Here is a 16,076-nt window from a genome sequence, read left to right on the forward strand (position 1 = left end):
GTATATAAATTAGAGGAAAAAATAGGTAAATAAACAGAGAAAAATAGATAATGAAGTAGAGAAAACAAAGTAGGTAAATAAATACAGAAAAAAGAGGTAAATAAACTAGAGAAAAAATAGGTAAATAAATAGAGAAAAAATAGGGAAATAAATAGAGAAAAAATAGGTAAATTATCTAGAGAAAAAATAGGTGTATAAATAGAGAAAAAATACGTGTAAAAATAGAGAAAATAACTAAATAAATCAAAGAAAAAAAGGTAAAGAAAAAAGAGGAAAAATAGGTAAATAAGTAGAGAAAAAATTGGTAAATAAATTAGAGAAAAAAATAGATAAAGAAATAGTGGAAAATAGGTAATGAAGTAGAGAATACAAAGGAGGTAAATAAATACAGAAAATAGGTAAATAAATAGAGAAAAATAGGTAAATTAGCTAGAGAAAAAGTAGGTGTATAAATAGTGAAAAATAGCTAAATAAATCAAAGAAAAAAGGGTAAATAAAAAAATAGGTAAATAAACCAAAGAAAAACAGGTAAATAACAAAACAGGTAAATAAATTAGAGGAAAAAATAGGTAAATAAACAGAGAAAAAATACGTTAATAAATCAGAGAGAAAAATAGGTAAATATAGAGAGAAAAAATAGGTAAATAAATAGAGAAAAATAGGTAAATAAATAGATAAAAAATAGGTAACTAAAACAGAGAAAAAAATAGGCAAATAAATATATAAAAATAGGTAAATAAACTAGAGAAAAAATTGGTAAATAAATAGAGGAAAAAAGAGGTAACTAAATAGAGAAAAATAGGTAAATAAATAGAGAAAAATAGGTAAATAAGCAGAGAAAAAATTGGTAAATAAGCAGAGAAAAAATTGGTAAATAAGCAGAGAAAAAATTGGTAAATAAGCAGAGAAAAAATTGGTAAATAAATTAGAGAAAAAAAATAGATAAAGAAATAGTGGAAAATAGGTAATGAAGTAGAGAATACAAAGGAGGTAAATAAATACAGAAAATAGGTAAATAAATAGAGAAAAATAGGTAAATAATTAAAGAAAAAAATAGGCAAATAAATAGAGAAAAATAGGTAATGAAGTAGAGAATACAAAGGAGGTAAATAAATACAGAAAATAGGTTAATAAATAGAGAAAAATAGGTAAATAATTTAGGGGAAAAAACAGGCAAATAAATAGAGAAAATAGGTAATGAAGTAAAGAAAACAAAGTAGGTAAATAAATACTAAAAAAAGAGGTAAATAACTAGTGAAAAAATAGGTAAATAAATAGAGAAAAAATAGGGAAATAAATAGAGAAAAAATAGGGAAATTATCTAGAGAAAAAATAGGTGTATAAATAGAGAAAAATAGGTGTATAAATAGAGAAAAAATAGGTGTATAAATAGAGAAAATAACTAAATAAATCAAAGAAAAAAGGTAAAGAAAAAAGAGGAAAAAATAGGTAAATAAGTAGAAAAAAATTGGTAAATAAATTAGAGAAAAAAATAGATAAAGAAATAGTGGGAAATAGGTAATGAAGTAGAGAATACAAAGGAGGTAAATAAATACAGAAAATAGATAAATAAATAGAGAAAAATAGGTAAATAATTTAGAGAAAAAAATAGGCAAATAAATAGAGAAAAATAGGTAATGAAGTAGAGAAAACAAAGTAGGTAAATAAATACAGAAAAAGAGGTAAATGACTAGAGAAACAATAGGTAAATAAATAGAGAAAAATAGGTAAATAAATAGATAAAAATAGGGAAATAAACCAGAGAAAAAATAGGTGTATACATAGAGAAAAATAGCTAAATAAATCAAGGGAAACAAGGTAAATAAAAAATAGGTAAAGAAATTAGAGGAAAAAATAGGTAAATAAATAGAGAAAAATAGGTAAATAATTCAGAGAAAAAAATAGGCAAATAAATAGAGAAAAATAGGTAATGAAGTAGAGAAAACAAAGTAGGTAAATAAATACAGAAAAAAGAGGTAAATAACTAGAGAAAAATAAGGTTATATATAGAGAAAAATAGCTAAATAAATCAAGGAAAAAAAGGTAAATAAAAAAATAGGTAAATAAATTAGAGGAAAAAATAGGTAACTATGCAGTGAAAAAATAGGTAAATAAATGAGAGAAAAAAATACATAAAGAAATAGTGAAAAATAGGTAATGAAGTAGAGAATACAAAGGAGGTAAATAAATACAGAAAATAGGTAAATAAATAGAGAAGAATAGGTAAATAATTTAGGGGAAAAAACAGGCAAATAGATAGAGAAAAATAGGTAATGAAGTAGAGAAAACAAAGTAGGTAAATAAATACAGAAAAAGAGGTAAATGACTAGAGAAACAATAGGTAAATAAATAGAGAAAAATAGGTAAATAAATAGATAAAAATAGGTAAATAAACCAGAGAAAAAATAGGTGTATACATAGAGAAAAATAGCTAAATAAATCAAGGGAAAAAAGGTAAATAAAAAATAGGTAAAGAAATTAGAGGAAAAAATAGGTAAATATATAGAGAAAAATAGGTAAATAATTTAGAGAAAAAAATAAGCAAATAAATAGAGAAAAATAGGTAATGAAGTAGAGAAAACAAAGTAGGTAAATAAATACAGAAAAAAGAGGTAAATAACTAGAGAAAAAATAAGATTATATATAGAGAAAAATAGCTAAATAAATCAAGGAAAAAAAGGTAAATAAAAAAATAGGTAAATAAATTAGAGGAAAAAATAGGTAACTATGCAGAGAAAAAATAGGTAAATAAATGAGAGAAAAAAATACATAAAGAAATAGTGAAAAATAGGTAATGAAGTAGAGAATACAAAGGAGGTAAATAAATACAGAAAATAGGTAAATAAATAGAGAAGAATAGGTAAATAAACTAGAGAAAAAATTGGTAAATAAATAGAGAAAAATAGGTAATGAAGTAGAGAAAACAAAGTAGGTAAATAAATACAGAAAAAGAGGTAAATGACTAGAGAAACAATAGGTAAATAAATATAGAAAAATAGGTAAATAAATAGATAAAAATAGGTAAATAAACCAGAGAAAAAATAGGTGTATACATAGAGAAAAATAGCTAAATAAATCAAGGGAAAAAAGGTAAATAAAAAATAGGTAAAGAAATTAGAGGAAAAAATAGGTAAATAAATAGAGAAAAATAGGTAAATAATTTAGAGAAAAAAATAGGCAAATAAATAGAGAAAAATAGGTAATGAAGTAGAGAAAACAAAGTAGGTAAATAAATACAGAAAAAAGAGGTAAATAACTAGAGAAAAAATAGGAAAATAAATAGAGAAAACAAAAGAGGTAAATAAATAGAGAAAAAATAGGGAAATAAATACAGAAAAATAGGTAAATTAGGTAGAGAAAAAATAGGTGTATAAATAGAGAAAAATTGGTAAATAAACCAATGGAAAAAAGGTAAATAAAAAAATAGGTATATAAATTAGAGGAAAAAATAGGTAAATAAACAGAGAAAAATAGGTAATGAAGTAGAGAAAACAAAGTAGGTAAATAAATACAGAAAAAAGAGGTAAATAAACTAGAGAAAAAATAGGTGTATAAATAGAGAAAAATAGCTAATTAAAAAAAATAGCTAAATAAATAGAGTAAAAAAAGGTAAATAAATAGAGAAAACAAAGGAGGTAAATAAATAGAGAAAAAATAGGTAAATAAATAGAGAAAAAGGAGGTAAATATAGAGAGAAAAAATAGGTAAATAAATAGAGAAAAATAGGTAAATAAATAGATAAAAAAATAGGTAACTAAAAAAGAGAAAAAATAGGCAAATAAATATATAAAAATAGGTAAATAAACTAGAGAAAAATTGGTAAATAAATAGAGGAAAAAAGAGGTAACTAAATAGAGAAAAATAGGTAAATAAGTAGAGAAAAAATAGTGTAAATAAGCAGAGAAAAAATTGGTAAATAAATTAGAGAAAAAAAATAGATAAAGAAATAGTGGAAAATAGGTAATGAAGTAGAGAATACAAAGGAGGTAAATAAATACAGAAAATAGGTAAATAAATAGAGAAAAATAGGTAAATAATTTAGAGAAAAAAATAGGCAAATAAATAGAGAAAAATAGGTAATGAAGTAGAGAAAACAAAGTAGGTAAAATAAATACAGAAAAAAGAGGTAAATAAACTAGAGAAAAAATAGGTGTATAAATAGAGAAAAATAGGTAAATAAATAGATAAAAAATAGGTAACTAAAACAGAGAAAAAAATAGGCAAATAAATATATAAAAATAGGTAAATAAACTAGAGAAAAATTGGTAAATAAATAGAGGAAAAAAGGAGGTAACTAAATAGAGAAAATAGGTAAATAAATAGAGAAAAAATAGGTAAATAAAGCAGAGAAAAAATTGGTAAATAAATTAGAGAAAAAAAATAGATAAAGAAATAGTGGAAAATAGGTAATGAAGTAGAGAATACAAAGGAGGTAAATAAATACAGAAAATAGGTAAATAAATAGAGAAAAATAGGTAAATAATTTAGAGAAAAAAATAGGCAAATAAATAGAGAAAAATAGGTAATGAAGTAGAGAAAACAAAGTAGGTAAATAAATACAGAAAAAGGTGGTAAATAACTAGAGAAAAATAGGAAAATAAATAGAGAAAACAAAAGAGGTAAATAAATAGAGAAAAAATAGGGAAATAAATACAGAAAAATAGGTAAATTAGGTAGAGAAAAAATAGGTGTATAAATAGAGAAAAATTGGTAAATAAACCAAAGGAAAAAAGGTAAATAAAAAAATAGGTATATAAATTAGAGGAAAAAATAGGTAAATAAACAGAGAAAAATAGGTAAATAAATAGAGAAAAAAGAGGTAAATATAGAGAGAAAACATAGGTAAATAAATAGAGAAAAATAGGTAAATAAATAGATAAAAAAATAGGTAACTAAAAAAGAGAAAAAATAGGCAAATAAATATATAAAAATAGGTAAATAAACTAGAGAAAAAATTGGTAAATAAATAGAGGAAAAACGAGGTAACTAAATATATAAAAATAGGTAAATAAACTAGAGAAAAAATTGGTAAATAAATAGAGGAAAAAAGGAGGTAACTAAATAGAGAAAAATAGGTAAATAAATAGAGAAAAAATAGGTAAATAAGCAGAGAAAAAATAGGTGTATACATAGAGAAAAATAGCTAAATAAAGCAAGGGAAAAAAGGCAAATAAAAAATAGGTAAAGAAATTAGAGGAAAAAATAGGTAAATAAACAGAGAAAAAATATGTTAATAAATCAGAGAGAAAAATAGGTAAATATAGAGAGAAAAATAGGTAAATATAGAGAGAAAAATAGGTAAATAAATAGAGAAAGAAAGAGGTAAATAAATAGAGAAAAATAGGTAAATAAATAGAGAAAAATAGGTAAATAATTTAGAGAAAAAAATAGGCAAATAAATAGAGAAAAATAGGTAATGAAGTAGAGAAAACAAAGTAGGTAAATAAATACAGAAAAAGGTGGTAAATAACTAGAGAAAAAATAGGAAAATAAATAGAGAAAACAAAAGAGGTAAATAAATAGAGAAAAAATAGGGAAATAAATACAGAAAAATAGGTAAATTAGGTAGAGAAAAAATAGGTGTATAAATAGAGAAAAATTGGTAAATAAACCAAAGGAAAAAAGGTAAATAAAAAAATAGGTATATAAATTAGAGGAAAAAATAGGTAAATAAACAGAGAAAAATAGGTAATGAAGTAGAGAAAACAAAGTAGGTAAATAAATACAGAAAAAAGAGGTAAATAAACTAGAGAAAAAATAGGTGTATAAATAGAGAAAAATAGCTAATTAAAAAAAATAGCTAAATAAATAGAGTAAAAAAAGGTAAATAAATAGAGAAAACAAAGGAGGTAAATAAATAGAGAAAAAATAGGTAAATAAATAGAGAAAAAAGAGGTAAATATAGAGAGAAAAAATAGGTAAATAAATAGAGAAAAATAGGTAAATAAATAGATAAAAAAATAGGTAACTAAAAAAGAGAAAGAATAGGCAAATAAATATATAAAAATAGGTAAATAAACTAGAGAAAAAATTGGTAAATAAATAGAGGAAAAAAGAGGTAACTAAATAGAGAAAAATAGGTAAATAAGTAGAGAAAAAATAGGTAAATAAGCAGAGAAAAAATTGGTAAATAAATTAGAGAAAAAAAATAGATAAAGAAATCGTGGAAAATAGGTAATGAAGTAGAGAATACAAAGGAGGTAAATAAATACAGAAAATAGGTAAATAAATAGAGAAAAATAGGTAAATAATTTAGAGAAAAAAATAGGCAAATAAATAGAGAAAAATAGGTAATGAAGTAGAGAAAACAAAGTAGGTAAATAAATACAGAAAAATAGGTAAATAAACAGAGAACCAATAGGTAATGAAGTAGAGAAAACAAAGTAGGTAAATAAATACAGAAAAAAGAGGTAAATAAACTAGAGAAAAAATAGGTGTATAAATAGAGAAAAATAGGTAAATAAATAGATAAAAAATAGGTAACTAAAACAGAGAAAAAAATAGGCAAATAAATATATAAAAATAGGTAAATAAACTAGAGAAAAAATTGGTAAATAAATAGAGGAAAAAAGGAGGTAACTAAATAGAGAAAAATAGGTAAATAAATAGAGAAAAAATAGGTAAATAAGCAGAGAAAAAATTGGTAAATAAATTAGAGAAAAAAATAGATAAAGAAATAGTGGAAAATAGGTAATGAAGTAGAGAATACAAAGGAGGTAAATAAATACAGAAATTAGGTAAATAATTTAGAGAAAAAAATAGGCAAATAAATAGAGAAAAATAGGTAATGAAGTAGAGAAAACAAAGTAGGTAAATAAATACAGAAAAAAGAGGTAAATAACTAGAGAAAAAATAGGTAAATAAATAGAGAAAAATAGGTAAATAAATAGATAAAAATAGGTAAATAAACTAGAGAAAAAATAGGTGTATACATAGAGAAAAATAGCTAAAGAAATCAAGGAAAAAAAGGTAAATAAAAAATAGGTAAAGAAATTAGAGGAAAAAATAGGTAACTAAGCAGAGAAAAAATTGGTAAATAAATTAGAGAAGAAAATAGATAAAGAAATAGAGAATAATAGGTAATGAAGTAGAGAAAACAAAGTAGGTAAATAAATACAGAAAAAAGAGGTAAATAACTAGTGAAAAGATAAGTGTATAAATAGAGAAAAATAGCTAAATAAATCAAGGAAAAAAAGGTAAATAAAAAAATAGGTAAATAAATTAGAGGAAAAAATAGGTAACTATACAGAGAAAAAATAGGTAAATAAATGAGAAAAAAAGAGGTAAATAACTAGAGGAAAAATAGGTAAATAAATAGATAAAAATTGGTAAATAAACTAGAGAAAAAATAGGTGTATAAATAGAGAAAGATAGCTAAATAAATCAAGGAAAAAAAGGTAAATAAAAAATAGGTAAAGAAATTAGAGGAAAAAATAGATAAAGAAATAGTAGAAAATAGGTAATGAAGTAGAGAATACAAAGGAGGTAAATAAATACAGAAAATAGGTAAATAAATAGAGAAAAATAGGTAAATTATCTAGAGAAAAAATAGGTGTATTAATATAGATAAATACCTAAATAAATAAAAGAAAAAGGTAAATAAAACAATAGGTAAATAAATTAAAGGAAAAAATAGGTAAATAACTAGAGAAAAAGTGGGTAAATAAATAGAGAAAAATAGTTAAATAAATAGAGAAAATATAGGTGTATAAATTACAGAAAGAAAGAGGTAAATAAATAGAAAATAGTAAATGAATAGAGAAAAAATTGGAAAATAAATAGAGAAAAAATAGGTAAATAAATATAGAAAAAATAGGTAAATTATCTAGAGTAAAAATAGGTAAATTATCTAGAGAAGAAATAGGTAAATAATTTAGAGAAAATAATAGGCAAATAAATAGAGAAAAATAGGTAATGAAGTAGAGAAAACAAAGTAGGTAAATAACTAGTGAAAAAATAGGTAAATAAATAGAGAAAACAAAAGAGGTAAATAAATAGAGAAAAATAGGGAAATAAATAGAGAAAAATAGGTAAATTATCTAGAGAAAAAATAGGTGTATAAATATAGATAAATACCTAAATAAATCAAAGAAAAAAGGTAAATAAAACAATAGGTAAATAAATTAAAGGAAAAAATAGGTAAATAAACAGAGAAAAAATAGGTATATAAATGAGAGAAAAAATAGGTAAATAGCTAGAGAAAAAATGGGTAAATAAATATAGAAAAAATAGGTAAATTATCTAGAGTAAAAATAGGTAAATTATCTAGAGAAAAAATAGGTAAATTATCTAGAGAAAAATAGGTAAATAAGTAGAGAAAACAAAAGAGGTAAATAAATAGAGAAAAAATAGGGAAATAAATACAGAAAAAAAGAGGTAAATAACTAGAGAAAAAATAAGTGTTTAAATAGAGAAAAATAGATAAATAAATCAAGGAAAAAAAGGTAAATAAAAAAATAGGTAAATAAATTAGAGGAAAAAATAGGTAACTATACAGAGAAAAAATAGGTAAATAAATGAGAGAAAAAAGAGGTAAATAACTAGAGGAAAAATAGGTAAATAAATAGAGAAAAATAGGTAAATAAACAGAGAAAAATAGGTAATGAAGTAGAGAAAACAAAGTAGGTAAATAAATACAGAAAAAAGAGGTAAATAACTAGAGAAACAATAGGTAAATAAATAAAGAAAAATAGTTAAATAAATAGATAAAAATAGGTAAATAAACTAGAGAAAAGGTAGGTGTATACATAGAGAAAAATAGCTAAATAAATCAAGCAAAAAGAGGTAAATAAAAAATAGGTAAAGAAATTAGTGGAAAAAATAGGTAACTAAGCAGAGAAAAAATTGGTAAATAAATTAGAGAAAAAAATAGATAAAGAAATAGTGGAAAATAGGTAATGAAGTAGAGAAAACAAAGTAGGTAAATAAATACAGAAAAAAGAGGTAAATAACTAGTGAAAAGGTAAGTGTATAAATAGAGAAAAATAGCTAAATAAATCAAGGAAAAAAAGGTAAATAAAAAAATAGGTAAATAAATTAGAGGAAAAAATAGATAAAGAAATAGTGAAATTTAGGTAATGAAGTAGAGAATACAAAGGAGGTAAATAAATACAGAAAATAGGTAAATAAATAGAGAAAAATAGGTAAATAAATATAGAAAAAATAGGTAAATTATCTAGAGTAAAAATAGGTAAATTATCTAGAGAAGAAATAGGTAAATAATTTAGAGAAAATAATAGGCAAATAAATAGAGAAAAATAGGTAATGAAGTAGAGAAAACAAAGTAGGTAAATAAATACAGAAAAAAGGTAAATTAGGTAGGGAAAAAATAGGTGTATAAATAGAGAAAAATAGGTAAATAAACCATAGGAAAAAAGGTAAATAAAAAAAAGGTAAATAAATTAGAGGAAAAAATAGGTAAATAAACAGAGAAAAATAGGTAATGAAGTAGAGAAAACAAAACAGGTAAATAACTAGAGAAAAATAGGTAAATAAATAGAGAAAACAAAATAGGTAAATAAATAGAGAAAACAAAAGAGGTAAATAAATAGAGAAAAATAGGGAAATAAATAGAGAAAAATAGGTAAATTATCTAGAGAAAAATAGGTGTATAAATATAGATAAATACCTAAATAAATCAAAGAAAAAAGGTAAATAAAACAATAGGTAAATAAATTAAAGGAAAAAATAGGTAAATAACTAGAGAAAAAGTGGGTAAATAAATAGAGAAAAATAGTTAAATAAATAGAGAAAATATAGGTGTATAAATTACAGAAAGAAAGAGGTAAATAAATAGAAAATAGTAAATGAATAGAGAAAAAATTGGAAAATAAATAGAGAAAAAATAGGTAAATAAATATAGAAAAAATAGGTAAATTATCTAGAGTAAAAATAGGTAAATTATCTAGAGAAGAAATAGGTAAATAATTTAGAGAAAATAATAGGCAAATAAATAGAGAAAAATAGGTAATGAAGTAGAGAAAACAAAGTAGGTAAATAAATACAGAAAAAAGGTAAATTAGGTAGAGAAAAAATAGGTGTATAAATAGAGAAAAATAGGTAAATAAACCAAAGGAAAAAAGGTAAATAAAAAAAGGTAAATAAATTAGTGGAAAAAATAGGTAAATAAACAGAGAAAAATATGTAAGGAAGTAGAGAAAACAAAGTAGGTAAATAACTAGTGAAAAAATAGGTAAATAAATAGAGAAAACAAAAGAGGTAAATAAATAGAGAAAAAATAGGGAAATAAATAGAGAAAAATAGGTAAATTATCTAGAGAAAAAATAGGTGTATAAATATAGATAAATACCTAAATAAATCAAAGAAAAAAGGTAAATAAAACAATAGGTAAATAAATTAAAGGAAAAAATAGGTAAATAAACAGAGAAAAAATAGGTATATAAATGAGAGAAAAAATAGGTAAATAACTAGAGAAAAAATGGGTAAATAAATATAGAAAAAATAGGTAAATTATCTAGAGTAAAAATAGGTAAATTATCTAGAGAAAAAATAGGTAAATTATCTAGAGAAAAATAGGTAAATAAGTAGAGAAAACAAAAGAGGTAAATAAATAGAGAAAAAATAGGGAAATAAATAGAGAAAAATAGGTAAATTATCTAGAGAAAAAATAGGTGTATAAATATAGATAAATACCTAAATAAATCAAAGAAAAAAGGTAAATAAAACAATAGGTAAATAAATTAAAGGAAAAAATAGGTAAATAAACAGAGAAAAATAGGTAATGAAGTAGAGAAAACAAAGTAGGTAAATAAATACAGAAAAAAGAGGTAAATAACTAGAGAAGCAATAGGTAAATAAATAAAGAAAAATAGTTAAATAAATAGATGAAAATAGGTAAATAAACTAGAGAAAAGGTAGGTGTATACATAGAGAAAAATAGCTAAATAAATCAAGCAAAAAGAGGTAAATAAAAAATAGGTAAAGAAATTAGAGGAAAAAATAGGTAAGTAAGCAGAGAAATAATTGGTAAATAAATTAGAGAAAAAATAAATAAAGAAATAGTAGAAAATAGGTAATGAAGTAGAGAATACAAAGGAGGTAAATAAATACAGAAAATAGGTAAATAAATAGAGAAAAATAGGTAAAAAATTTAGAGAAAAAAAGGCAAATAAATAGAGAAAAATAGGTAATGAAGTAGACAAAACAAAGTAGGTAAATAAATACAGAAAAAAGAGGTAAATAACTAGAGAAAAAATAGGAAAATAAATAAAGAAAACAAAAGAGGTAAATAAATAGAGAAAAAATAGGGAAATAAATAGAGAAAAATAGGCAAATTATCTAGAGAAAAAATAGTTGTATGAATAGAGAAAAATAGCTAAATAAATCAAGGAAAAAAAGGTAAATAAAAAATAGGTAAAGAAATTAGAGGAAAAAATAGGTAAATAAGCAGAGAAATAATTGGTAAATAAATTAGAGAAAAAATAAATAAAGAAATAGTGGAAAATAGGTAATGAAGTAGAGAATACAAAGGAGGTAAATAAATACAGAAAATAGGTAAATAAATAGAGAAAAATAGGTAAATAATTTAGAGAAAAAAATAGGCAAATAAATAGAGAAAAATAGGTAATGAAGTAGAGAAAACAAAGTAGGTAAATAAATACAGAAAAAAGAGGTAAATAACTAGTGAAAAAATAAGTGTATAAATAGAGAAAAATAGCTAAATAAATCAAGGAAAAAAAGGTAAATAAAAAATAGGTAAAGAAATTAGAGGAAAAAATAGGTAAATAAGCAGAGAAAAAATTGGTAAATAAATTAGAGAAAAAAATAGATAAAGAAATAGTGGAAAATAGGTAATGAAGTAGAGAATACAAAGGAGGTAAATAAATACAGAAAATAGGTAAATAAATAGAGAAAAATAGGTAAATAATTTAGAGAAAAAAAGGCAAATAAATAGAGAAAAATAGGTAATGAAGTAGACAAAACAAAGTAGGTAAATAAATACAGAAAAATGAGGTAAATAACTAGAGAAAAAATAGGAAAATAAATAGAGAAAACAAAAGAGGTAAATAAATAGAGAAAAAATAGGGAAATAAATAGAGAAAAATAGGTAAATTATCTAGAGAAAAAATAGGTGTATAAATATAGATAAATACCTAAATAAATCAAAGAAAAAAGGTAAATAAAACAATAGGTAAGTAAATTAAAGGAACAAATAGGTAAATAATCAGAGAAAAATAGGTAAATAAATGAGAGAAAAAATAGGTAAATAACTAGAGAAAAATGGGTAAATAAATAGAGAAAAATAGTTAAATAAATAGAGAAAATATAGGTGTATAAATTAGAGAAAGAAAGAGGTAAATAAATAGAAAAAAGTAAATGAATAAAGAAAAAATTGGAAAGTAAATAGAGAAAAAATTGGTAAATAAATATAGAAAAAATAGGTAAATTATCTAGAGAAAAAATAGGTAAATAAATAGAGAAAACAAAAGAGGTAAATAAATAGAGAAAACAAAAGATATAAATAAATACAGAAAAATAAGTAAATTAGCTAGAGAAAAAATAGGTGTATAAATAGAGAAAAATAGGTAAATAAACCAAAGAAAAAAGGTAACTAAAAAAATAGGTAAATAAATTAGAGGAAAAAATAGGTAATTAAACAGAGAAAAAATACGTAAATAAATGAGAGAGAAAAATAGGTAATGTTACGTATGTGGATTTTTCCCCATACGCCGCTCTCAACCACTTTTCGAGCTCGCGTCTACGAAGGGAAAACGCCCTAAAAATCCTTTTGCTTATCACATACCACTAAGGGGGGTCATGATCTCGACCATCTGGATCACGACCATGGGAACGGGAGTGACACGACGACGACCCCGAAGAATTTCCTTATATGGAAATTTCAAATGCATCCCCACTCATTTTTGGGACTATATAAACCCGTTGGTTTCTACCCTCTGCGGTTAAAAGCAGTACAGTTACGCGTAGAGTAACGTTGTGTCACGCTCGTACCGAGTCGGTTGAATTCAGTAAGATCGAGCTAAAGTCTCTGTCGGAATCACAGTTGACCCCATAGAATCCGCGAGTTCGGTTTACATTCTATTGGACACTTTGTAATAGCCGCTCGTACGCCCCGCATCGCCAGTGCGTCAACACCGAGCAAATTAGTGGTAATTTTCACACATTTATTACACTATTTAATCGCGACATTCACATTTGTACCAACTAATCTTGAATACACGAATGGTGTTCACTTCTAAATCGAGTTGATTCGTTAAACCCATCTTTTACCCAGCGATCCTTATTAAACTTAGTAGCGCTCACCCACTGATACAACTTTACCGCTCGAGTTGTATCAAATAAAAATTAAGAGTTACGAGGCATTAATAACATTTCCCGCGACTCCCTGATCTAGCATCAGGTTAGTTAGCAACCTTTCATCCAAATAAAGGAATTTTACCAACCTAGTGGCTCCCCGATTTCGCATCGGGTTCGTCCACGTGTAACCCTCCTACGGCTCCCTGATTTCGCATCAGGTTCGTCCGTATCCTACAGCTCCCTGGTTTCGCACCAGGTTCGTCTGTAAGTCTACCAACCTCCGAACAGCTCCCTGGTTTCGCACCAGGTTCGTCTGTGAATAATCCAACCTCCTAACAGCTCCTCGACTTCGCGTCGAGTTCGTCTGTGAACATCATCCTAGTGACACCCCGATTTCGCATCGGGTTCGTTCACGACGTTTCACCCTCCTGCGGCTCCCTGATTTCAAATCAGGTTCGTCCGCGCTTGACTCCATTCCTAGAGGCTCCCTGATTTCGCATCAGGTTCGTCCTCGCCGTCAATAATCCAAGCGGCTCCCTGATTTCGCATCAGGTCCGTCCGCGCACCTTACTAACAAATTCGTTAACCATATTCCTTGGGAAATACCCTTCTCGCCGGCCTCTCGCGTTGCCGCAGCCCCGGCTCGTAACAGAACTGGTGACAGCGGTGGGATGCTACTGCATTAGAATCGCCGTAAAATTTGGTTTTTAAATACGTTAAAATCACTCGTAATTTATTATTGACAATATACTAGTTTTCGCTAGTCAAGTCACTTAAGAAAGTTTCAAAATGACAAGCACACAGGCTAACGTCTCTTCTAACGACATTATGAACCTGACAGTTTCAATTGCAAACTCAATGTCGCTTTTGACGCAACGGACATGTATACAGAACATTACTATGTCAATTCCAACCTTCGACGGTGAAAGTCCACCCTTGACGCGCTTTGCACAAAATGTGGAAGACGGGTTAACTTTGATTCCTGAGGGTACGGAAGCTGAGTATCTTGCGATAATTTTAACAAAACTGATCGGTCCGGCACGTAGGTGCACGTTAGAGCACAAATTCAACTCTGTTAAGACATTAGTCCAACATTTGAAAAAGAGATTCGCGCCGGGAAGAAGTTTGTCATACTTCCAAGTAGAAATCGCGAAATTACATATTCGTGAAGGAGAAAGTCTGCGACAATACGTCGACAGGACCAGTCATCTCGTTTATTGTGCGCGCGGAGCTATTCGGGAAAGATATCTGGATCATGCTGAAGACTTCGTCAAAGAAATGGAAAAGGACGTTAAAGAAAACTTCATCGATGGTTTACCAGATCGAATTTCCTGGAAAGTGTCGGCTCAAACTCAAGACATCAAAACACTTGAACAAGCTTACGACGCCGTGCTCCAGATAGACAGAAAATTAAGGAATCGGCGACAGTCGCCCCGTAATGATTCACCCTCCAGGTGGTCTCGTCGAGAACATTACGCTGAAGATTCTCGCCACAACGACCGTCAAGTGTCGTATCCACATTCTCCAAGTAGGTACGACGAAAACAGGGATCGGTCTACAAGAACATCTGGTTTTGAAGAGGAACGAGAAGGACGGACACGTACGACGGCCTGGACTTTGCGTCACCGGAGCCCCTCGAAATCCCCTTCTTATCGCTCCGACTCATCGTACGCAGATGATGGAGAAAAACATTATTCCATCTTAAAAAATCCCGATAAAAATCGCAAGCCGAGTTTATACTGCTGGCATTGCGGTACGACCGGACATGACGGAAAATCCTGTAGGAAACATCCGCGTAGTCCGAGATATCAACGAGACTCGCGAGATTCATCTGTCGAATCTAACAAGTCTTTAAACTTCGATCGCGCTCAACGTATAGGCGACACGATGAGCGGAAACAAAGAAGCTCGCCAAAGGACAGTCCGCTTCGAAGAGGAAACCTCGTCAAGGAAGCACCTGCCCCACGCATCAAAACCAAGGTTCCAGAACTGGAGTCAGGAACGGGAGAATTCTTAATTGATGGCGGAGCATCCGTAAATTTAGTAGTTATTACCGCCCTGGGAGAAAATGCTACGATAAACTCTCGGGAAGAAATTGAATTAACTGGAATTACAACTAATCCAATTCATACATTAGGAACAACAATTCTTCACATCCACGAAGCTCCCGCACTTTTCTATGTGGTAAAAGAGCTTGCAATAGAAGCAGACGGACTAATAGGAAGCCCATTTTTAAAACAGGAGGAGGCCGAAATTTCCTATTACCATGGGACTTTGGTATTAAAAAATAAACCTACCCGACCTCTACGTTTTTCAAATTATCAGGACATACCTCAAACTAACAAACTACCGACGTCTACCAAACATCGTATTGAACCTAGGACGTCGCAACAGATTGCTATAACAATAACAAACCCAAGGATTAGGGAAGGATATTTACCACGTATCAAGACCCTCGAACATCTGTACATAGGGGAAGCAGTTGTAAAGAACAGTGAAGGAAAGTGCTACGTTATGGCAACAAACACCAGCGATGAACCCCTAGACGTGGAGATAGAACCGCAAACATTGGAGCCGTTTGATATCTTCAGTTCATCAGATGAAGATTTTTACTCAGCTGCAGAACACCCGTTAAATTTTAAAACTAACGAAGATAAGAAACAGAAAATCTTGGAAACTCTAAACACCAAACATTTGAACAAGGAGGAACTAAATTTTGTTACAAATTTAGTTAAAGAATTTCCTGACCGATTTTATCTTCCTGGAGATAAACTAGGTAAGGCTTCCGACTTTAAACATTCA

At 26.7% G+C, this 16,076-nt stretch overlaps 1 long non-coding RNA gene across 2 annotated transcripts; it reads left to right on the top strand.

Annotated features, from left to right (window-relative positions):
- Positions 1–24: 24 nt before the first annotated feature.
- On the top strand, positions 25–12,648 carry LOC143378097 (uncharacterized). 2 transcript variants are annotated; one of them, XR_013087501.1, is made up of 5 exons: positions 25–3,130; positions 3,939–4,242; positions 5,005–9,180; positions 10,027–10,513; positions 12,402–12,648. It is a non-coding gene; the product is annotated as an uncharacterized LOC143378097 (long non-coding RNA). The 2 variants fall into 2 exon arrangements; XR_013087500.1 differs by lacking the exon at positions 12,402–12,648 and having other exon boundaries at positions 10,027–11,712.
- The last annotated feature ends 3,428 nt before the right edge of the window (positions 12,649–16,076 follow it).

This window comes from Andrena cerasifolii, unplaced genomic scaffold (assembly GCF_050908995.1).
Source record: "Andrena cerasifolii isolate SP2316 unplaced genomic scaffold, iyAndCera1_principal scaffold0224, whole genome shotgun sequence".
In the NCBI taxonomy this organism is placed as follows: domain Eukaryota; kingdom Metazoa; phylum Arthropoda; class Insecta; order Hymenoptera; family Andrenidae; genus Andrena; species Andrena cerasifolii.